This window comes from Bos grunniens, chromosome 15 (assembly GCF_055505025.1).
Source record: "Bos grunniens cultivar Pamir isolate PY7600 chromosome 15, Bosgru_T2T1.0, whole genome shotgun sequence".
Lineage (NCBI taxonomy): Eukaryota > Metazoa > Chordata > Mammalia > Artiodactyla > Bovidae > Bos > Bos grunniens.
This window is the reverse complement of record NC_141179.1, coordinates 55,356,528-55,381,867: the sequence shown is the minus strand read 5'-3', so window position 1 is coordinate 55,381,867 and position 25,340 is coordinate 55,356,528. Positions and strand designations below refer to the sequence as shown.

Sequence of the window (25,340 nt, the reverse complement as noted above, 5' to 3'; positions counted from 1 at the left end):
GGAGACTTTTCTGAAAGATAGAAACTTAATTTGGGAGGATCTGGATTAGAATTCTGCTCTACCTGATAATGTCTATAGTTAAAGTACTTTTAAATTTTAAATGAGGATATTTGGATGTTTGGATATTTCATTGTGTCAGTGAATTATCTTTTCTCTTGGGCTTAATAAATTAAACATACTGTTCCCATACATGATGCAAAGAGTAGTGTAATTAAAAATGTCTCTGTGAAAAATAATGTTCACTATTCATTTGAATATCATTTTATGATATGTTTGTGTTCTAGTCTTTTGTTGATTCAATAAATATTGATTAAATATCTCTTGCATGTGAAAGCTGCTTTTCACTCCCACAGCCAACCTCTGGTCAACTCTGACACCAGCATTCTCAGTGGTCTCTGTCTCTGTGTCCTTTCTCCCTCCCACACTCTCAACGGTCAGAGGGACAGCTGGATCTAAGGCTATGTGATTGCACCAGCTACAGAGTAGTGGTGTCAGGCTTTCGCAAAATAACAGCACCAATTTACATCTCACCTGGAATATATCAGTGTCCCACGGATGCAGATCCTCTCTCCTTCTTGGTAAACTCAGACGTCTTATTTCCTGTTGTGTAGAGAGATATCAAGTTGGGGTCCTGATTTCCAATTCCTCATCATGAATGGACATGACTTTATTCATTGCATTTCCTCTCTGTGAAAAGTTTATGAGGCAGGAGGGTAGTGGAATTGGGCAGAGAGAGAAACTGAACCAAAATGGCCCATCAGAGTGGTCCTGAATTGGGCTAAAGTGTCCAAGGCAGATTGGAAGAGGGCTGAGACCAGTCCTGCTTTGGCCACTTTCCAGCTGTGAGACCTCAGACAAGTCCTTCCCTTCCCAGAGCCCCTCATCCTACCAGGTATCAGGTGCTGAGACAACAGCCCCTATTGACCCGTGTACAGCACTCAGCAGTCCACCAGGGGTTCTGTGAGCCTCACCTCACAATCCCCTTGCAGGCCAACAGCCAGGCACCACCATACTTCCTGGGGCAGTGCGGCTCCTGTGTGGTCTGAGGACCTGCCTTGTCCACCAGCTGCCTGTTACTGGTTCCTGACAAGGTAAGTACAGAGTTTAAGAGTAACTGCTCAGAAACCTTAGAGCAATGTGGCACAGTATTTCTATGTGTATTGAAACTAATAATTGAAAGTTAGATTTGAACTGTTTATCTTTGTTTTCTTCTTTTCTTGGGTAATTTATATTTTATTTTACAAATAGATAAGTCCATGGTATCTTAGAAAAAAGAAAAAATACAAAAACCTGATGTTTAACCACAATTAATTGAGAAGCATAATCTAGGGCAATTCCAACAGTAACTTCTGACATTTTTAACATTTTTTGAGGCAGAAAGACTCTTTTGACCCTTCATCATTGACATTTATAGATAAGACCAGGGTTTGATGCTGTTGTTTTCTGTTCAGAACCTCTTTTGAAGCAGCTGAAAGAAGGAATCTTCCAACACATCTATTTCTATCCATTCTCCCACTAAGGATGTAACTTGACCAACATGGCATCAGTTCAACTTGCTGAAGAAGGAAACACTCAGGTCAGCTCTCTGGCAGGGAGTGAGAGGAAGACATAGAATCTAAGAAAAATCCAAACCTAGTTCATGATTGACACAAACTCTCCCAAGTCTTTAAAACCACTTCCAGGCATTTATAAATGGAAGGGGCAAGGAAGAACTGGCATTGACTGACCCCTCATTTATGGCTGAACCATTTACAGGTGAAGATGGGAGAGGATGTGAGCTGTATGGGCACGCAGTGCAGGTGGCATTGGGAGGCCACAGGCCTGGCTGGTGCCATTGATCTTCTCAATGTACAACTGGGCTGAATTTGAGGCCACAGTAGGCAAGGTGAGAGCAGGACACTTGGGCAGGCGGCTTTCATACTGGTACCAGGATTCTAGAAAGGCTTTTAACCTCTCTGATATGAACCTCATTTGTACGAGGAGGTCACTGTTAGTTACACTGAGATTCCACACCTGAATCATCCTCCCAGACAGCCCAGCACATAGTAGGTTCTGAGAAAGTGGTTCTTAGTGTATATGCAGCATCCACCCAGAGCCCAGCAGGTAGTAGGTTCTCACTAGCAAGTTGCTCACACAGCTGACTCTGCCCTGCTGTGGGGTCACTGAGACAGATGCTCGGTCCAGCCTGAGGCATCATCCACTGCCTCTCTTACCTGGTCCATGACCCACTCCAGCTCAAGCACCTCCCAGAGCTCCTCCCTACCTGGGGGATCAATTCTGACTTCTGGACTGGACAGTAGTCCCCCAGACAGCAGGCCAGGCATCCTCAGGGACCCTGTCTGCCCTGCTCCCTCTCTATCTCAATAGAACTTTGCTGCACAAAGGCCTAAACCTCAGCCTTAGGTTCCCAAAAACTCACCTTGACCCTGACCCTCACCAGGAAATCTCTCCCACTTGTGCTCTGACTGCTCCTTCCTCTCTGCCTTTGCTCCCTCAGTAGCTCCTATGTTGCCATCTCTACCACTTTCGGATCCCTAGCAAAACCCACTCCTGAGAGGGTGAGGCTGGGTCAGGACAGGTGTAAGCTGGCAGAGCTGTGCTGACTGACTCCTGTGCCACTTGTCACCATCAAGCGGTGTCACCAGGCTGGGCCCCAGCAGGTCCTTTGTCCCCTGTAAGGAATGATGTCCGAGAACTTCTTCCACGTCAAAGAGCAGCCTGATGTCAGGAGGGGGCTCCAGCTCTGCCCAACCCTGATAGCCTCTGAGACTTTCTGCCATATCTGACAACTTTTAGGTCTTAAAGCCCTGCTTCCCGCTGCACCTCATGTCTCCAAGTCCATTCTTTGGGTTTGGGCTGATGGGCCTTATTTCCCACAATTTGGGGGGCTCCTCCAGGTTCTCTGTGCCTGCATGGAGGTGGGACTTTGATAGTAGGGAAGATGTGTCCCACCCCACTATGGGTAGCCTGCTACACTGGAACCCGGCTCTCTGCAGAAGTCATAGAAAAACCTGAGACCTGTTTGGAGGACAGTGGGAGCTACGTGGGAGAGAGAAAGCTGGCACTAAGGCAACCAGGCAACCTCGTGCACAAGTCAAGGTAGGGAAAATTGGGCTACAAGTACTTCCTTGGTGCTTGGGCATTTTCAGTGATCAAGTGCGTGTGAGTGAGTTGTGTCCTAGGCTCCAAGCAAGAAGGGAAATCCAATCTGCAGTTTCTCTTGTGAGGGAAGCGACCAGACGCAGACAAAGAGATTCTCAGGATATAAAAGAAACCTCCAGTGGGAGTGGTTGAGTGTACAGGAAAACTCAGACACAGGGACCAGTGAAAAATTTTCTAGGCCTAGGGAACCACAGAAAAGGGCAGGTAAGGATTCTCCTGTGACATTCCCCTGGATCATCCATTGGGAGGATGCTGAGGGTTCAAAAAAGACACACACGCAAAATTCTGGGGGTTACTCAGTTATAAAAGCCTGGGTGGTCTTGCTGAGTAGTTAGGTAAGAGGTAGATCAGGGAAGGGAGTGAAGCAACAGTGGGGGTGGGGGTGGAGGGTTGTGAGCAAGAATGCAGTGCCTCTGAAGCTTTCTCTTCCCAGCCCTCCTTGTCCTGCTCATCTCCATGGTGGCCATAGAGAGACAAGAAAGACAAGGTCTTAAAAAAGAGAAAAGAAAAACAAAGTCTTAAAAACAGAATGAGGGGTGTCAGAAAGCCAACCTCTAACACTCAAGCCAGATTCACATTCAATACATAGGAGGCTCATACTTGCAAGTACCTAGTTAATGGGGTTCTTTTGATATTTCAAAATTGATATTTTTGCATGCACAAAAAAAAGGAAGAAAGGAACAATGCCTTTTTAAAAGTTTCTTATTCCAACTCTTGTTTACAATTTGAGTTTTATATTATGATATCTGATTTATAGCTAAGTTTGAAAAACAAAGCTACAAAATCCCTTGTTGTATCTATTTGGATATATGTATGTCTCGGTATATGTCTTTGTCTTTGGATAATATTACTAATTGCAGAAACTAGTTTGTAAATGAGTGCTAATATAATTGGCCCAAAGAAAAGTAAGTGCTTATAAATCAAACAATTCTAAATACAAGAGAAATTAACATAAATGATTTACAGGTTCATGTGAACTGGAAAATATTCAGTATTAAATACCTGATATTAGTGTTTATTTGTTGATTTAACTAATGTAGGCATAAAACCGTTTACCACAGATTGAGACTTGAACCCATGTGTTGGGACTTGAGGCCAGCCAAAATCCTGCTTGAGACTTGAACCCACGTGGCTGGGACTTGAACCCAGGCAAAACCCACAGTACCTGGTTTCAGATCCTAATGAAGCTTGGGTCCTTGACATCTCATCACAGAAAGAATTCAGTGAGAGACAAAGTGATAGGTAAGAAGTAGATTTATTCAGATACAGAGAGAACACTCCACCGACAGTGTGGGCCATCACAGAGGCGATTGCAACGGCCATGAAATGTAGCATGGTTAGTTTTTATGGGCTGGGTAATTTCATATGCTAATGAGCGGGAGGACTATTCCAGAGGAAGGGGCAGAGATTCCCTGGACTTGAGCCACCACCCACTCCTTGGTCTTTTAACAGTGCCTTGGAACTGTCATGGCACCTCTGGGTGTGTCATTTCACTTGCTGATTCAGGGTCAAGGTCTAGTCTTGTCTGCCATCTTGGTCCCATTTGATTCTAATCAGTTCATATTGTGTCCTTGGGCTAAGTCATTCTTTCAAAAGTTGTGCCCTGCCCCTTTCCCTCCTGTTACAGACATGTCTAAGAGTCATTAACATTAAGGGGTAATATTTTCATTGTGCCAATGTTAAAATTATTATATCTGTTACAAGTTTGTAAACAAGGAATGCAACTCAAGTGAAAAAAAATTTTAATGAAATAGGAACTTTTAGATAAATTCTATTAAAAATAATTATAATTTAGGTGCGTCTGTCTAAAATAATCTCTCCAGATTTGGGCAACTTAAATTTCTAGAGTTGGGCTATACTAAGCAATAAAATTTATTAAATGGCTAGGTCATTTTCAAATGAAATAAGATTCTGAAACACTGATTACTGAAAACTAATTTCCTCTTACAGAGAAACTGAAGAGATTTTTGACTATTAATAAATAATATTCGGTGCCATCCTGAAATGTTTTCTATAAGAAAACAAAAGCTTTTAGAAATTATCACCGGTACCTATGTTCACAAATCTATAGGACACTAATATAAACATCCATTCCTGGTTGCTTAAAGAAAGTAGGAAGTGTGTTTTCAGTAAAGAAGGTATGAGGAAAGCAACTGCATTTTATGAAGGGAAAAGGAAGTAGGACTGACTTACAGGTGGCCATTTCAGGATGGGAGAACAAAGTATTGGGTACAGAAAGTGGTAAGAACTTTTGTGGAAAGTGGACCCTGAGAAAAGTGTTTTGTGCATGGTTCAGTTCAGTTCAGTTCAGTCGCTCAGTCGTGTCCGACTCTTTGAGACCCCGTGAATCGCAGCACATCTGGCCTCCCTGTCCATCACCAACTCCTGGAGTTCACTGAGACTCATGTCCATTGAGTCAGTGATGCCATCCAGCCATCTCATCCTCTGTTGTCCCCTTCTCCTCCTGCCCCCAATCCCTCCCAGCATCAGAGTCTTTTCCAATGAGTCAACTCTTCGCATGAGCTGGCCAAAGTACTGGAGTTTCAGATTTAGCATCATTCCTTCCAAAGAAATCCCAGGGCTGATCTCCTTCAGAATGGACTGGTTGGATCTCCTTGCAGTCCAAGGGACTCTCAAGAGTCTTCTCCAACACCGCAGTTCAAAAGCATCAATTCTTCAGCGCTCAGCCTTCTTCACAGTCCAACTCTCACATCCATACATGACCACTGGAAAAACCATAGCCTTGACTAGACGAACCTTTGTTGGCAAAGTAATGTCTCTGTTTTTGAATATGCTATCTAGGTTGGTCATAACTTTCCTTCCAAGGAGTAAGCATCTTTAATTTCATGGCTGCAGTCACCATCTGCAGTGATTTTGGAGCCCCAAAAAATAAAGTCTGACACTCTTTCCACTGTTTTCCCATCTATTTGTCATGAAGTGATGGGACCAGATGCCATGATCTTCATTTTCTGAATGTTGAGCTTTAAGCCAACTTTTCACTCTCCACTTTCACTTTCATCAAGAGGCTTTTGAGTTCCTCTTCACTTTCTGCCATAAGGGTGGTGTCATCTGCATATCTAAGGTTATTGATATTTCTCCCGGCAATCTTGATTCCAGCTTGTGTTTCTTCCAGTCCAGCGTTTCTCATGATGTACTCTGCATATAAGTTAAATAAACAGGGTGACAATATACAGCCTTGACGTGGCTAAATGGACAGCTATTGTTTCACAATGGACTATAATTCTATCTGACTGAGTGTTCTAAACCTTTTTGATATTTGTTGATGAAACTTCTTAAATCATTCTAATGAAGCACTTTTGACTTCTAGCTAACTTTGGGAAGCTTCAGAGGTCCCCTGAAACATCTCAAAGAGATATTAAACTAATTAGGTTCATTTGTATGCAGAATTATGTGGGAAGTATTATCACGTGAGTAATAACTTATATTGTATGGTAAATCTTACTAATACAGGTATCCTAGAAACTATATGGCGTTCCTAAGATTCTGATATGTCCAAGTAAAATGTTATCAGTCATAATTCTAGTTACTATCTTAAAATATTGTCACAGCACTAACCAAGTTTCACAAAAAATGTTTACTCCTCAAGATTTATAGAAAGGCATGTGTGCTCAGTCATGTCTGACTCTTTGCAACTTCATGGACTGTAGTCAACCAGGCTTCTCTGTCCATGGAATTTTCCAGGCAAGAATACTGGAGTGGGTTACCATTTCCTTCTCTAGGGAATCTCCCCAACCCAGGAATCGAACCCACATCTCTTCTGTGTCCTGTATCATTAGGCAGAATCTTTACCAGCTGAGTCACTGGGGAAGACTTTTGAATAAATACTAGTTTCTGAACTAAAGCTGAAGTTCCGATACTTTGGCCACATGATGCGAAGAACTGACTCATTGGAAAAGACCTTGATGCTGGCAAAGATTGAAGGCAGGAGGAGAAGGGGACAACAAAGGATGAGACGGTTGGATGGCATCACTGACTTGATGGACATGAGTTTGAGCAAGCTCTGGGAGTTGGTGATGGACAGGGAGGCCTGGCGTGCTGCAATCCATGGGGTTGCAAAGAGTCAGACACGACTGAGTGACTGAACTGAATGGGAAATCTGATGACTTCACAAAAGTTAACAAAAGGACTGAAAGAACTGGCAAATATGCTTATAACTTTTATGGTTTCTATCTGAAAATTTATAAGTTTGAAACTGTGTTTTCCAGGAGTAGGGAAAACCTTCCCCTTAAACTAATTATGACAGTAATTTAGTGAAATTATACTTTGTAAACAAATTGAAACATTTATCTTTCCTCTCTCCGACCCCTCCAGAGATTGGAAACTTTTAGGTTTAGGAATTCACTTAGATCTGTTAGACAAAATCTGTGATAACCCTTTGACATGACTTTCCTATCCCTGAAAGGTTTTATTTTAAAAGTTCAGTCTGAGACTCTATAAAAGTTTCAATAAAGCAAAAAACGTTTATGGTCAGTTATGGTTATATAAATCATCAGGCCACTTTTATTTCTAGAGCTATTTCTCAAGCAAGTCTTAATTTGGTTATATTTGGTGAAAATTGTTAGGGTTCACAAGGGGCTCATAGTATATCGTGAAAATATGGCGCATTGTGGTGACCTGACAAGCAAGGGATGAAGTCACAGTGGCCACGTTGCCCTAGCGGGCATCCTGTTTTTCCTTAAGGCAATATCCTGTTTTTCTCTGCTGGTGCCAGTTTCTCAAGACTGTGTGACGACCCGACCCTGAGACCCCTTCAACTAGCCCCGACAAGACCCCAGCTGCCAGCTAAAGATAAACTGAGGCCCCCTCCCTCCGGACGGGGTATTTCCCATCTATAGGGTATAAGAAGGGTTGGCTGTACAGGGAGGGCACTGGTTTTTCTCTAAAGCCAGTCACTTTCTTTCTCTCTTCCTGCATTTCTGGTGCCGAAACCTGGGAGGGAAGACCCACCGCGGCTAGGGGCTCCTCTCCTGAGCCCACTTTCGGTGGTTCCCTCCCTTGGACCTCGCCAGAATCTGGGACTAGCCTCCGGGAAGGGACTCTCCACTTGCCTTGCTGGATTGACATCCACACACGGGCTCTGATTTCATCGGCAGCATGGCTGAGTAAATTCCTGCTCTCTGGGATCTTCTTTCTCTGGTCTGGTTTTTGAAGCCCTAGGCGGAGGATCCCCTCGGTCCTTGGGCCCTAGTCTCACTTTGAAATAGGGGACGCCCATTTCAAAGTAGACTCTGTGGCTGTCTGAGAATGCCGGGGAAATGGGGACGCCTTTTCTCTCGGAGCTTTCTCTTCGTTTTTCACTCGCCCTTGCTTGCCCTCCCTCCCTATTCGACTATAATGGGAAATTCTCAGTCCCAACCTACAAAATCTACCCCTTTAGACTGCCTTCTCCAAAACCCAAAAACCTTGGGTTTTCAAGGAGAAATAAGGCCTAAGCGACTCACTTATTACTCTAACACTGTATGGCCACAATATCGACTGGGTAATAGGTCTCAGTGGCCAGAAAAAGGAACTCTTGACTATAGATAACTTTTGCGGCTGCTATGGCAAGTGGTCAGAGATCCCTTATGTTCAGGCTTTCTTTGCTTTCCGCTCTTGGCCTTCTCTCTGTACTTCCTGTTCTACTTCTCAAATATTTTTAGCCCATTCTGGGCCACATCCCCCTAATACTGTATCTCCTGATCCCTGCTCGGATTTTTCCTCCTCCTCTTTTGACCCTTCTGACCACAGTGCACCTCAAATGGCCTCTAATCCTGTGGTAGCCAACCCAGTCTCACAACCTCCACCTTAGGTCCCCCTACCACCCCCTACTCCTCTTCCCTCTCAGGCTCAGGCCGCTACTGAAGCTTCTGACCCTCCCCTCAGGCCTATTTTGGAAAACTGGGCTCTGGGGCTTCTGCTCCACCCCCTACTACCAGAGTCTCAAGTCCCAATCCCGACCTCCCTAAATCCCCTCCTCATACCTGGCTTCGGCCTTAAAGAAACAGAACTCTGAATCCCTCAGGGCTCCCCTCCTTCCCTTAGGAGAGGTGGCTGGTACAGAAGGCGTTGTTCAGGTACACGTCCTGTCCTGTTCTCCCTCTCCGATTTATCTCAAATCAAAAAACGTCTTGGCTCTTTTTCCTCTGACCCTGACACTTATTTAAAAGAATTTAAATACCTCACCCAGTCTTATTACATTATACTCTCCTCTACCCTTCTCCCAGAAGAAAAAGAATGAATCTGGCAAGTCTCTCTGGTTCATGCCAATGAAATACATCAAACTGATGATACTAAGCCCGTAGGCTCAGCTGCCGTTTCCAGGGACGACCCTAATTGGGACTACCAGGCAGGGTGTCCAGGGCGAACAGTCCATAATCACATGGTGACTTGCCTTATTGCAGGCCTCCAAAAGGCAGGACATAAAGCTGTTAACTTTGATAAACTCAGAGAAATAACTCAAAGACCAGATGAAAATCAGCACAATTTCTAGCTAGATTAACAGAAGCCCTACACACACGTACAACATTAGATCCAACTTCAACAGAAGCTACTCTTGTCCTTAATACTCATTTTATTTCCCAATCATCCCCAGACATTCGAAAAAAGCTAAAAAAGCCAGAGGAAGGCCCTCAAACCTCTCAATGAGATGTTATAAATTTGGCTTTAAAAATTTTCAATAACCCGGAAGAACAGGCAAAACTAGAAAAGGCTCAAAGAGATCAGGCTAAATATCACCTCTTAGCCACTGCCCTATATGGCTCCAAACCTCAATCCTCTGACTGAGGAAAAAAATCATCTAGGCCCTGTTACATATGCAGTAAAGAAGGGCACTGGGCCTGCTCATGCCCAAAGCCTAGGCCTGCTCCAGGTCCAAGTCCTAATTGTGGCATAAAGAGACATTGGAAGGTAGTTCCTTTAGGGATCCAGACATCTCCTCCTGGTCCCAAGCAGGAGTCCTCAGACCCAGCTCTGCCCAGACTCCTTGGACTCACCGCTGAAGACTGAAGGTGCCCAGGGCCCCAGGCCCCAACTCTCATTACCTCTATGGAACCCAGGGTAACTCTCACAGTGGCAGGTAAACCGATGTCTCTTTTCTTATCGACATGGGGGCCACCTATTCTGCCATGCCCAGAGAAGGCAACGGCACCCTACTCCAGCACTCTTGCCTAGGAAATCCCGTGGACAGAGGAGCCTGGTGGGCTTCCATCTATGGGGTCACACAGAGTCAGACACGACTGACGTGACTTAGCAGCAGCATTCTGCCATGCCTGCTTATTCCAGAAAAACTAAAGTCTCTCAGATCTCTGTTATGGGGGTTGACAGTTTAGTGTCTACACCACAGATTACTGAGCCTCTGCCTTGCAGACTTCAAAATACCCCATTCTCTCATTCTTTCCTCATACTCCCAAAATGCCCCACTCCAATCCTTGGAAGGGATCTGGTCTTCAAATTCAAGGCTTTCCTCGCTATTCCAAATCTTTTTCCCTACCTGGCCTACTGTTTCTTGAACCTACTACTTCCTCACCTCCCACCATACTCCTGTTTATATTCGTCTAAAAGACCCAACAAAGTTTCCCAATCAATCTCAATACCCTATTTCCCAGATACATCAACAGGGGTTAAAACCCATCATCTCTAAGCTGTTGTATCAGGATCTCTTGCACCCTACTCACTCTCCTTATAATACGTCTATCCCACCTGTTAAAAAGCCAAATGGCTCCTACCACCTGGTTCAAGACTTGAGACTTATTAATGCTACTCTCATTCCCATTCACCCAGTAGTCCCAAATCCCTATACTCTTCTTTCCCTTATTCCTCCTTTTACTACCTATTTCATCGCCCTGAACCTCAAGGATGCATTTTTCACCATCCCTTTACACCTAGATTCTCAAGATCCTTTTGCCTTTGCCTGGACAGATCCAGACACTCATCACTCCCAACAATTAACATGGACTGTCCTTCCCCAAGGATTTCGTGCTAGTCCTCGTTTTTTTTTTTTGGCCAAACCCTTGCCTCAGACTTAACCTCCTTCTATCTTGTCCCAAGCTCTATCCTCCAATACGTAGATTACCTTCTCCTTTGTAGCCCCTCACTCATACACTCCAGTAACATACAATACAACTCCTCAACTTCCTAGCCAATCGGAGGTATCACGTATCTCCTACTAAGGCTCAACTTTCCCTTCCTGAGGTCACCTGTCTTAGAGTTCTCCTGATACCATCAAAGAGACATATAACTACTGACAGAAAGTTCCTTTTATCTGCCCTTCCACTCCCTGCATCAAAAACAGAAATTCTGCCCTTTTTGGGCTTGGCTGAGTATCTACTCTGGATCCCCAGTTTTGCCCTCCTAGCACAACCCCTATACTAAGCTACCCGGGGGGATTTTTCAGAGCCTCCTGAGCCTAAGTCAAACATCCGTTCAGACTTCAATGCTCTAAAACAAGCTATTCTCTTGGCCCCAGCTTTAACACCACCTGATTTCTCTCGCCCTTTCACACTCTATACTACTGAGACACAAAAAATTGCCCTGGGAGTCTTAGGACAGATGCAGGGCCCTTCTTTTGCCCCCATTGCTTATCTGTCAAATCAGCTGGATACCACTATACAGGGATGGCCAGCCTGCCTGTGTGCTCTGGCCGCAGCTACACTTCTTGCTCAAGAAAGAAAAAAACCTACTTTGGGGACTCCCAAGGTCATTTGCTCACCACATGACCTTAAGAATTTACTCTCACACAAGGCCATGTGAGAGTAACATCACATTCTTTTCTATTACCTTCTCGCATCCAACTAATTCATGTCACTCCCCTAGAAACTCCTGAGTTCTCTTTTGAATGCTGCCCTACTCTTAACTCTGCCACCCTTAACCCTAATTCTTCTGAGCCTCCAACTCACGCTTGTAATGAGACATTAGAAGACTTGATACCTCATTTCTTCCATATCTCCTCAGCCCCTTCAAATAACCCTGATCTTGCTTGACAAATCTCTGTTGCTCCTAACAACCAAACACTGCCTATCTCACTAATCCACAACCAACCCAAACTAGCAATTCAATTCATTCCCTTATCAATAAGCTTAGGAAAATAGTGGTGGGGTTTGGAACAGGGACTGCAGGGCTCATGACCTCTTTAAACTACTATCAGAGTTTCTCTAAGGATCTTACTGAAAGCCTAGAAGAAGTAGCCATTGGCCTTATCACTCTCCAGAGCTAACTAGATTCCCTGGCAGCTGTGGTCCTTCAAAACAGAAGAGGGTTAGACCTTCTCACAGAAGAAAAAGGAGGCCTACGTCTTTTTCTAGACAAAGCCTGCTGTTTCTACATCAATAAATCGGGTGTTGTAAAGGAGGCAGCAAGGAATCTGATAAATAGGGCCTCAAGAATACATCAACATCTCATTAATTCATGGTAAAACTGGTTAAGCAGTTGGGATTGGATGCCATGGGTCCTACCTTTACTGGGCCCCCTTCTCACATTAACCCTCATTCTGACTTTCAGCCCCTGTCTAAGGCATCTTTTTTCAAATTTTTTCCAGGATTGCCTATGAGCCTTCACCAACCAGATTGTTCATGAGCTGCTTCTAACTCGCTCCAATTATCAAAAGCTTCGAGCCCACTCAGACTGTCCTTAACCCACATTCCAGTCTTTTCTTATCTTACCCCATGACATCATCCCAAACCAGCGTGAAACAGATACAGAAGACTGACCTTCGGCCCTTATCCTATGTCAAAAAGGCTGGAATGTTAGAGATCACAAGAGGCTCATAGCGTATAGTTAAAATATGGTACATCGTGGTGACCTGACAAACAAGGGGCGAAGTCACAGTGGCCACATTGCCCTAGTGGGCATCCCGTTTTTTCTATCCTGTTTTTCCCTGCTGGTGCCAGTTTCTCAAGACTACGTGACCATGAGACCCCTTCAACTAGACCCCACAAGACCCCCAGCTGCAGGCTAAAGAGGACCCCTCCTACTGGGGCACAATTTCCCAACTTTAGGGTATAAGAGGGATTGTCTGTAAAGGGAGGGCACTGGTTTTTCTCTAAAGCCAGTCACTTTCTTTCTCTCTTCCTACAATAAATCTTTCTCTGCCTGAATGCCTGGCTCGCTCTCTTTTTTCCGCACTGGCCTTACACCGTGCATCAGAGCAAGCCTGATAAAACCCTTGTGGTTCCACCACACCAGCTTATAGACTCCAGGCCTGGCTATCAGAGCCTCCTTGGCACTGCCAACAATGATGTCCAGAAGGTTGCCGCCTCCCTCCCTGCTCAGAATGTGAGCAGCGCTCTCCTTGTCTGGTCAGACCATCTCTGGGAAGAGAGGAAGGTGATTAAGTATGGGCTGAGAGGCCAGGAACTGCTTCGAGGGGAGGGTGTGTGAGTCCCTACACACTCTATCACTGCAACTGGGAGTTCCCTGAGGACTAGGACTGAGTCATTCCCCTCTTCCCAAACCCTCACCAAGCTCACTGCTGAGCACAGATGTGGGAAGTGCTTCCCTGTGTCTAGTCTCCTTCTCTACTATACATGCTCTTAGAGGAAATACATTCTTAGAAACCCTCCCTAAGATCCCTCCTTCATGCCTCCAGCCCTGGTCTTCCTGGGTTCCCAGGTGTGGGAAGATTCAGCCCCTGACATGATGTAATCCCTGAGGAAGGGAACCAGGAAAGTCTAATTCAACACGGTCAAATGTAAGCAAATGACGGGAAAAAATGAGAAGCCTGTGCTATGGGTACACAGGTTGGTAAAAGCTCCAAAGGCCAGTATGCTGTGGGGATGGACACCAGCAAGGTAGTTCCTGGAGGGGTCCAGCTCTGCAGTCTTGACCAGCTGCAGGGACAGCAAGCTGGTGAACTGGCGCTGCATCTCGTACCCCCCAGCCCAGTCTCCCTGCTGACTTTCTGTGCTGACCACTTCTGTGTGTCCCCTGTGCCCAAGTGCTGTCACACCCCATGTGAGTGTCCTGAGATTAGAGACTGTCTGAGGATCCTTGTCCCCACTGCAGGCCTGGAGCAAAGGAGATGCTCTGGGAGACTGTGGAACGAACGCGGAGAGAACGGACCCATGAATGGATGAAGCTGATACAGCCAACCAGGGAAGGGAAGCCTCTGCCCAAGGCACAAGCCCCTGTCCTACGTGAAGGGAGACCTTATCCCAGGCAGAGCCCGCCCAGAATGAAGGAGCCATCGCAGGAGGGAGTGAGCATCTCTCCAAGGACTGTGGCAGCTGGAGTTCTGTCCCGGGTCAGGGCTGACCCCTGAGTTCCTGTGACTCAGTGTAAGAGACCCCAGGGTGCCAGGAGGAGGGGCATGAAGTCCGGTGATACCCACAGGTGTGGGTGGAGAGGGGCCAGGGAGGTGTCCTGACAAGTCTGCAGCACTCCCTGACACCACGTCACAGCCTGCCCACAGCACTGCACCCCTGCTCAGGCCTTGGCCTGTGTAGACACTGCTGCTCTGGGATAATGAAATCTTCACAGAGAAACCCAGCTCCTGGACTGACCTTCAGCATGAGGTGGAAACAGATTGTTCTTAGGGAAAGATTGCTTGATTCTCCACCATTAGCTCTTTAGGAAGCCTATAGGGTGTGTTTAGAAAACTCCAGTGCTCAGAATTAATCTAATTTCCCTAGAAACTCTACCACTAGGCAGTGGCTCATAGAATCACAGTGCAAAGGCTTGTAATGTGGAGTAGGCCCAGCAGAGTTGTTAGGGCAAGGAATGTTGCTTGCCTGCCTTCAAGCCAGCAGCCACTGTAGCTGCCACTGACAATGGGCCTTGAAAGGAATTCAGGATGGAAGAAAACAGGATACTGGTCGCAGAGAGTGAGGATACACATCACAGGAATGATTGCAGTGAGCCCAGATTTTGCATCTCCCCATATGTAGAAAAGCATGAAAATCATTAACTGGAGACGTCTGCTTTTTGTGACTGGCAGAAATCTTTTGATGTTTCTCTACATAACTTTCTGGGTTTTTTTTCCCCCAGCAAAACTCAGAAGTCCTGACCCTCCGTCACCTTTTAGAACAGCTCCTCAGAGATTTCTGAGAGGCTATCTCCCAACTACAGTCCCCAGTAAGGTCTTAGAACAAAACACCTGACAATTTTTAGTTTGTGCATTTTTTTTCAGTAGACAGCAGAGAATCTCTGGCCCCGCTACTTCCTGCCACCCTAAGATCCCTGCAGGGACTGCTCTGTGAAGCTCTGTGGATGACTTGAAAGTTCCCCTGGGAGGTAAGGGAGCCCAGAAATCTGCCTACTACAGCCCCCTCTGGAGGCCTGAGCCCAGGACTGGGGACTCAAAGTGCCTATCATCTCTCCCTCTGCTGGCCACTAGGTGGTACTGCCTGCCTTCCGCAGATGTTGGTGCCACAGGCCTGCAGTGGCCTACAATCCTGAACACTGTGCACATGGAATTTCTGCAAATCAACTTCATGTACCATAATGTCAATAGTGCCTGAGTTTTGAAACCCTCTGAGAGAGATGCCTGGCTAGAGGAAGGACAGAACAGATGTAGATGAGACAGTCACAGAGACGCTCAGCACTGTTTTTCTGCCAAATGTGCAATTGACAGCACCTCCAGGTGTGAAAAGAGACCAAGCTGCTGTCTGCAGAAGGCCCGAGGATGACGTGATGTCTCATGGAATCCACACAACCCAATTATGTATGTGGCAACATTTCCACTTAACACGTGAAATCGAGGCTCAGAGATCATGTGTAACTAACCCTAGGCCATTCAGCTGGTATGTTGCAGAACCTGTATTAGAACCTATGATGTCCACCCTCAGAGGTGACACCATTATACATTCTTCTCTCTGTGTCCAGAGAGGGCCACCTGTCCCTGCCTGCCTCCTCTCTGTCTTCACTGCCTTCCTCTTCCTATCCCCACTAGATAATTAACCATCACAGGTGCTTATATCCAAGGGTTTAGTCTGTCTGGGATTCAGGAAAGGAATCAAAGTTCAGCTCACTTAAATTCAGGGGCCTGCATTACTAAGGACTGAGCTTTGGGTCCAGGATCAAGTGTCCAAATGGACATGAGGTACCCTGGGTTAGAGGGTCAGTGGCACTCAGAAGAGGAGTCATCAGATTGCTTAGTGGATCCACGGGGAAACTAAGATTCAGAATGGACAAAGCTCTGTCCAAGGAGACCCAGTTTATCAGAGTTTGGGCAGGATAGATCCTGAGGGCTCTCTGTTCTGCTTCTATTCTCAGAGCTAATGTACAAACTTTAAAAACAGTATAAAAACAAAACAAAAACCCTGTCTCTATGTCCTTGGTCACACCTTCCTCCCTCTTGGGGTGTCAATCTCATCATCTGATAAAGTGTGGACTAGTTGGTCTCTTAAAATCTTACATTTGTATGGATTCCCTCACCCCAAACTTAGGCTACTGAAGGCTTTACACCTGTAAGATACATACATCTGCTACAGAGCTACATACACTACAGAGCTCCTTCAAATCCTGTTCATTCATCATTGACCCAACATCCCTGTAGATGGGAAACCATCACCAGAGAGAAGCTGTCTCTTCCCCAGGCCACATAATGCTGGAAGCCTGGCTCCTGTCTCCAAGCCCAGTATTCTGCTCACTGCACACAGGATCACACTTCCCCATGGACACGTGGGACCCTAGCCACCCTTTTACTCACTGAGATGGGGAAATAGTCCTTGTACTTCCTCATGACTCAGCGCCTTACCATTTCGCTGTGCCTGCCCCCTGCCACAGCTTGGCTCAATCATCTATAGGATACTGATGATTCAGAATCTTGTTAACAAGAGGGCTATGAAGACCACACTGCAGACAATGGCTGGGAAGGGAAGCAGGAGCATTAGTGGTCAGTGAGGTGAAGGAATGAGCTCTTCCCATTTACACAGCAATAGCAGCACTGTCCTGTCAACCCCTCACCCCAGGAGGAAGAGATCAGCTTCCCAAGACTTCAAGGAGACAGGAATGCAGTCAACACCTGTTGTGTCACACTGAGAGCCTGAATTTGAAGCCAGGTAGGCCTAAGTCCAAACTTACTTTTTCCCACTGCACCAGGCTTCTTTCTTACTTGGGTCTTCCCCCTCCACTTCCCTTTCTGTCTGTATTCACCAGGTGCTCAATAAATGCCTGGTGGAATGTGACAGGATGAACTCTTTCTAGTATCCATTCTATGAGACCCCAGAGAAAAGATATTTGTTCAATCCAGCCCACTTCCTGTCTACCCCCAGCCCATCTTTCCATAGATAAATCCTGTATTCCATAGATAGATCTCCCCCTTCAGCTCAAGTCCTCACATGACTTCTTATAACTTTGAGGCTCAGCTCAAGCAGCTCAGCCTGACTTCAAGCTCCCCACTGCTAACTTGATCCCCTTCTTGCTCCAGCCTCACCCACCCACATGCACCCCAAATTCTGGCTACACTAAGCTGCTCAGTCTTGATACAACTCCCTGAGCTCTTTAGTTTTTGCTCAGCTCTTTCCTCCACTGCCAGGCCCTGTCCTGATGAAGGAGGAGAGAGGAAGAAGGGAACTCATGCTTGGCCTGTCCTTCAGGAGTGCAACAGGGCTGGGAGCAGGCTCAGTAAAGAATTTCTCTCAGATTTAGGATTCTGAGTCCCTTTCACAGGCTAATCCTGGCTTCAACTCAGAGTCAGGTGATCTGTGGGGCTGTCTTTAATCTGATGCCAAAGCAGCCTCATTCTTAGAAAATATCATGTCTCTACATTCCATTCCCTCCACTTGACACCATGCACTCAGACTCTTAAAGAAGATCAGCCTTCACTTGTATTCCAGTTAAAAGTAGGGTAAACGGCCTGACGTTCATGGCTGAACTCTCTCTTCCTCCAGGAGGAAGAGAGTTTTGACCCAGTCTGCTGCTGCTAAGTCGCTTCAGTCGTGTCCAACTCTGTGCGACCCCATAGACGGCAGCCCACCAGGCTCCCCCGTCCCTGGGATTTTCCCAGTCTGAACAGTAGTAAAATGCAGAAGCCAAAGTAGGCTGGCTGCCAGGTGCGGGACAGCCACACACAACGCACAGATATTGCTGCCCTCATGGTGCTGACTTCAGTGTTTTGTTTTGGGCACTTTGTTTTGTCTTTTCATTTTTTATGGGCTTCCCAGGTGGCTCAGTGGTAAAGAATCTGCCTGCCAATGAAGGGTTCCATCCCTGGCTGGGGAAGATACCCTGAAGGAGGAAATGGCAACCCATTCCAGTATTCTTGCCAGGAAAATCCCATGGACAGAGGAACCTGGCATTCTACAGTCCACGGGGCCACAAAGAGTCAGAGATGACTGAGTGCCTGATCACCCAAAATATATTTAACATAATACTTATCATCAAAATAATTTTTTGAATTGCATTATTTTTTAAAATTTTCATTAGAGTATAATTCATTTTAGTATTGTGTTAGTTTTGGGTGTTCAACAAAGTAAATCAGTTATATACACACATACATACACTCTTTTTTTTAATTCATTTCTCGTATAGACCATTACAGAGTTTTGAGTACTTCCTTATGCTTAGTAGCAGGTTCCTATTAGTTATCTGTTTCATATATAGTAGTGTGCCTATGTCAATCTCAGTCTCCCTGTCTATCTCTCCCCCATTACCCACTTGTAACCATAAGTTTGTTTTCCACATCTGCGACTCTTAAGTTCTGTTTTAAATAAGTTAATTTGTATCCTTTTTTTCTATTCTGCATATAAGCAATATTATATAATTTTTGTCTTTATGTGTCTGACTTACTTCACTCAAGTGTAACAATCACTAGGTCCATCCAGGTTGCTGCAAACAACACTGTTTTTCATTTTTTATGGTTGATTACTATTCCAGTGTGTATATTACTGCATCTTCTTTATCCATTCCTCTGTTTATGGACATTTAGGTTGCCTTCATGTCCTAGCCATTGTAAACAGTGCAGCAATAAGCGTTGTGGGCACATATCTTTTCAAACTATTCTTTTCTTGACAAAGGCACTATGGAGAACAGTATGGATATACCTCATAAAACTAAAAATAGAGCTACCATGGGATGCAGCATACCCACTCCTGGTCGTATACCCAAAATGACTTTTAAGTGTACTGTTCGGCAGCATTAAATTCATTCATGTTGTGGTCTAATAATCACCATCGTTCATCTCCAGAACTCTCTCATCTTCATAGACTGAACTTCTATACCCATGAAACAAAAATTCCCATGTTCATGTCTAGAGAATAAAACCTAGTTGTTAATAGTGGCTCCCTGGAGGGTAAGATTTGAGAAAATTTTCCACTTCTAGAACAGAATTTGTTTGGAACTATTACAGTAGCATTTATTCATGTTTCAGTGAGAAAAAAAAGCTTAGGAAAATTGGGGCATTTCCAATTGACTGGAAAGAACACCCCCAACCTCAACCTCTTCCTCACTCTCAGGTCACCCATTAACTCCTGTCAGCTGGCCAGATCCTAAGTTGGAAGTATTTTCAGTCCGTGAGAAAGGAAAACCCCTTCATTCCCCTTCATAATACCAAAGAAAAAATGTAAGACCCCACTTTACCGAGACCCAGAAAGGGTGTGCAGGTTGGCTAAGCTCACAGAGCAAGTCAGTAGGATGGAACCTGGCATTCAATTCTACTAGTATGTCTCCCAACATTCATTCAATCAAAAAAAAGGTTAATGGGCACCAACTCTTCTAGGAGTTGGAGATGCAGCTGAGAACAAGACCAAGTATTTGAAAGGGGCTTTAAATACTGTGTAAGTATTGGAGCTACAGAGGAGAGGAAAAAAGAAAACAGAACAAACAAGTAACTCACTAGAAAGTATTTGTTTCTGGGCCCTGAGTCCTTGGTGACAGGTCCCTGTTGACATTTCTGGCCACTTCTTTGCCATCTCCCCCAAATGCCTGCTCTATGTCCAGTGTGAACCAGCTTTCACTACATGTGCAGCATTTACTGGCCCACTGGGACCCCTTACTTTCATGCCAGCCTGTACATTCTGCCTGTGGACCATCTCCTAAGTATCCTTAGAAAGGGTCCCCTTCTCTCTACCCACTACCAGCCTCCCTAGACTTAGGAAAGTCTTCTTTCCTTAAAAAGCAAAATTGTAAATAATCAGACTTGTGACTCCTTGGGGCAAGTTGGAGAATATTACATAGGCAATAAATCATTTAAAATACAAGCTTTTAAAATGTAAAAACCGTTTTTGGCTCATGAGGTATACAGATACAAAAAAATCAGGGGGTCGGATTATGTGGTTTATGTGGTGATGGGTTTATGTGGTAATCCCGTTTGTAGATTATAACCTTGTAATTGAGCAGGATCTCTGCGACCTTCTGAGCGACTTCACTTCACTTCACCTCCTAACCTTTGTCAAATAATAAATTATTCATGGAAATAATAAATACAGAGAAAAGTGAAGTGAAGTCGCTCAGTCGTGTCTGACTCTTTGAGACCCCATGAACTCTAGCCTACAAGGCTCCTTTGTCCATGGAATTTTCCACTCAAGAGTATTGGAGTGGGTTGCCATTTCCTTCTCCACAGGATCTTCCCAAGCCAGGGATCAAACCCAGGTCTCCTGCATTGCAGGCAGACTCCTTACCATCTAACCCACCAGGGAAGCCCAACAGAGACAAAGGATAACAGTCAAGCAAGACAAAATAATAATCATTTAGCCATTCAACAGTGTTAAGGACCTTTAGTTCATCTCTAAGGGCTATAGATAATATTCTGAGCCTTATCTTTGAGCTTTTTCATACTGTTCAGTATCCTATCATTTTGCCTTTTCATACTGTTCATGGGGTTCTCAAGGCAAGAATACTGAAATGGTTTGCCATTCCCTTCTCCAGTGGACCACATTCTGTCAGATCTCTCCACCATGACCACCCATGAACAGTATGAAACGGCAAAATGATAGGATACTGAAAGAGAAACTCCCCAGGTCAGTAGGTGCCCAATATCCTACTGGAGATCAGTGGAGAAATAACTCCAGAAAGAATGAAGGGATGGAGCCAAAGCAAAAACAATACCCAGCTGTGGATGTGACTGGTGATAGAAGCAAGGTCTGATGCTATAAAGAGCAATATTGCATAGGAACCTGGAATGTCAGGTCCATGAATCAAGGCAAATTGGAAGTGATCAAACAAGAGATGGCAAGAGTGAATGTTGACATTCTAAGAATCAGCGAACTGAAATGGACTGGAATGGGTGAATTTAACTCAGATGACCATTATATCTACTACTGCGGGCAGGAATCCCTCAGAAGAAATGGAGTAGCCATCATGGTCAACAAAAGAGTCCGAAATGCAGTACTTGGATGCAATCTCAAAAACGACGGAATGATCTCTGTTTGTTTCCAAGGCAAACCATTCAATATCACAGTAATCCAAGTCTATGCCCCAACCAGTAATGCTGAAAAAGCTGAAGTTGAACGGTTCTATGAAGACCTACAAGACCTTTTAGAACTAACACCCCAAAAAGATGTTCTTTTCATGATAGGGGACTGGAATGCAAAAGTAGGAAGTCAAGAAATACCTGGAGTAACAGGCAAATTTGGCCTTGGAATATGGAATGAAGCAGGGCAAAGACTAATAGAATTTTGCCAAGAAAATGCACTAGTCATAACAAACACCCTCTTCCAACCACACAAGAGAAGACTCTATACATGGACATCACCAGATGGTCAACACCGAAATCAGATTGATTATATTCTTTGCAGCCAAAGATGGAGAAGCTCTATACAGTCAGCAAAAACAAGACCAGAAGCTGACTGTGGCTCAGACCATGAACTCCTTATTGCCAAATTCAAACTTAAATTGAAGAAAGTAGGGAAAACCACCAGACCATTCAGGTATGACCTAAATCAAAACCCTTATGATTATACAGTGGAAGTGAGAAATAGATTTAAGGGCCTAGATCTGCTAGATAGAGTGCCTGATGAGCTATGGAATGAGGTTCATGACATTGTACAGGAGACAGGGATCAAGACTATCCCCATGGAAAAGAAATGCAAAAAAGCAAAATGGCTGTCTGGGGAGGCCTTACAAATAGCTGTGAAAAGAAGAGAGGCGAAAAGCAAAGGAGAAAAGGAAAGATATAAGCATCTGAATGCAGAGTTCCAAAGAGTAGCAAGAAGAGATAAGAAAGCCTTCTTCAGTGATCAATGCAAAAAAATAGAGGAAAACAACAGAATGGGAATGACTAGAGATCTCTTCAAGAAAATCAGAGATACCAAAGGAACATTTCATGCAAAGATGGGCTCGATAAAGGACAGAAATGGTATGGACCTAACAGAAGCAGAAGATATTAAGAAGAGATGGCAAGAATACACAGAAGAACTGTACAAAAAAGATCTTCACGACCCAGATAATCACGATGGTGTGATCACTGACCTAGAGCCAGACATCCTGGAATGTGAAGTCAAGTGGGCCTTAGAAAGCATCACTATGAACAAAGCTAGTGGAGGTGGTGGAATTCCAGTGGATCTATTCCAAATCCTGAAAGATGATGCTGTGAAAGTGCTGCACTCAATATGCCAGCAAATTTGGAAAACTCAGCAGTGGCCACAGGACTGGAGAAGGTCAGTTTTCATTCCAATCCCAAAGAAAGGCAATGCCAAAGAATGCTCAAACTACCGCACAATTGCACTCCTCTCACACGCTAGTAAAGTAATGCTTAAAATTCTCCAAGCCAGGCTTCAGCAATATGTGAACCATGAACTTCCTGATGTTCAAGCTGGTTTTAGAAAAGGCAGAGGAACCAGAGATCAAATTGCCAATATCCACTGGATCATGGAAAAAACAAGAGAGTTCCAGAAAAACATCTATTTCTGCTTTATTGACTATGCCAAAGCCTTTGACTGTGTGGATCACAATAAACTGTGGAAAATTCTGAAAGAGATGGGAATACCAGATCACCTGATCTGCCTCTTGAGAAATTTGTATGCAGGTCAGGAAGCAACAGTTAGAACTGGACATGAAAAAAAAAAAATGAAAAAAAAAAAAAAAACTGGACATGAAACAACAGACTGGTTCCAAATAGGAAAACGAGTACGTCAAGGCAGTATATTGTCACCCTGTTTATTTAACTTATATGCAGAGTACATCATGAGAAACGCTGGACTGGAAGAAACACAAGCTGGAATCAAGATTGCCGGGAGAAATATCAATAACCTCAGACATGCAGATGACACCACCCTTATGGCAGAAAGTGAAGAGGAACTCAAAAGCCTCTTGATGAAGGTTAAAGTGGAGAGTGAAAAAGTTGGCTTAAAGCTCAACATTCAGAAAACGAAGATCATGGCATCCGGTCCCATCACTTCATGGGAAATAGATGGGGAAACAGTGGAAAGAGTGTCAGACTTTGTTTTTCTGGGCTCCAAAATCACTGCAGATGGTGATTGCAACCATGAAATTAAAAGACGCTTACTCCTTGGAAGGAAAGTTATGACCAACCTAGATAGAATATTCAAAAGCGAGACATTACTTTGCCAACAAAGGTTCGTCTAGTCAAGGCTATGGTTTTTCCTGTGGTCATGTATGGATGTGAGAGTTGGACTGTGAAGAAGGCTGAGTGCCGAAGAATTGATGCTTTTGAACTGCGGTGTTGGAGAAGACTCTTGAGAGTCCCTTGGACTGCAAGGAGATCCAACCAGTCCATTCTGAAGGAGATCAGCCCTGGGATTTCTTTGGAAGGAATGATGCTAAAGCTGAAACTCCAATACTTTGGCCACCTCATGCAAAGAGCTGACTCATTGGAAAAGACTCTGATGCTGGGAGGGATTGGAGGCAGGAGGAGAAGGGGACGACAGAGGATGAGATGGCGATGGCATCACTGACTCAATGGATGTGAGTCTGAGTGAACTCCGGAAGTTGGTGATGGACAGGGAGGCCTGGCGTGCTGCGATTCATGGCGTCACAAAGAGTTGGACACGACTGAGCGACTGATCTGATCTGATCTCTGATCTTTGAGCTGTTTGCAGATACTGAGCAGGTAGAAGAATTTGCTTACCAGCCGGTAGATCTCAGACCACGCGGAACCAGAGGTTGGTGATGTTGTCTCCCAGTTATCACACCAAGACGATTGGTGCTGATCATGCACCCAGCAACTCTACCTCACCCAGTCTCTAACACTGTACCCTGAAAATCATGGATAACTCAATTATAGTTTGAGTCTCAGCTACCCGGACTCCTTGCTTGGCCCTGCAATAAACGCTACACTTTTGACCATAATCCAGTGTCAGTATATGGGCTTTACTGTGGTCCCACAAGCAGACCCAAATTTGATTTGGCAACAACTGCTCCCTGTCATCTATCTCCCCAGACACCCCAACACTGTAGATTCCTGGATTGCAGCCTGTTGCATCCAGATTGGACCATGTCACTCCGGTACCTAAGCCCTCCTGGGGCTCCCCTTTGCCCTCAGGATAAGGGAGAAGGTATAATTTCTTGCTCCTGGCACCAGTAGGCTCACATCCCATTTCTCAGCTGCCCTTGCTGTAGCTCCAGGCCCAGAAACACTTACCTCCCTGTGCTGTTTCTGACACTCCCAGGTCCTGGGCTGGGCTGGAAGTGGGCACAGATAGTCTGACACATTCCTGCTGGCAAAGCTCCCCCAAGGCCAGGTGAGAAAGTTGTCCCCCATCCCAGGTAATCCCCAGGCAATGAGATCAGCAGCCCCTTCATATCTGTGTCTTTCTCCTAAAAATGCACCATGTATATCCGAAGTGGCTGGTGCCCATGGTTGGCCATTCCCATCTCAGCTCACCTTACCTAAGATCAAGCAAGAGAGAATCCACTGCAGGGCCCCCAAAGTCTGAAACCTGTGCTCCCATGACACCAACAAGGGTGCAAATTCCACCATCCTCGTTCCTCTTCTGACTCTGGAGGCTTCTCTGAGCTCTGAGACACCTTCTGGTTTTTGTTTCAGCCAGAGGTTGTCTAAGCATTTGCGAGGGGTGTGGGTAGGTATCCAGACCAGCCCTAAGGTCTCACTGTGCCTGATCCAGCAAGGACTGATTTCTTAGGAGAAACCTTTGCAACCACCTACCCTGGACCAAGTTGAATAGGGAGGAAGATAATTACATTTCACTCCTCAGGCAATACTTTATCTGTTAGATCACCTTTGCTCAAATCTTGCCCCTTACTCGGCAAGTGAAGCACCAACTATAGGGTATTTCCGTTCTTTTCCCACCCACCCAACTACTTGGCTGCAATAACTGTTTCCTTTC

At 45.0% G+C, this 25,340-nt stretch overlaps 1 pseudogene; it reads right to left on the bottom strand.

Annotated features, from left to right (window-relative positions):
• Nucleotides 1–13,227: 13,227 nt before the first annotated feature.
• Nucleotides 13,228–24,973, bottom strand: LOC147358285 (2-acylglycerol O-acyltransferase 2-like; annotated as a pseudogene).
• Nucleotides 24,974–25,340: the final 367 nt, after the last annotated feature.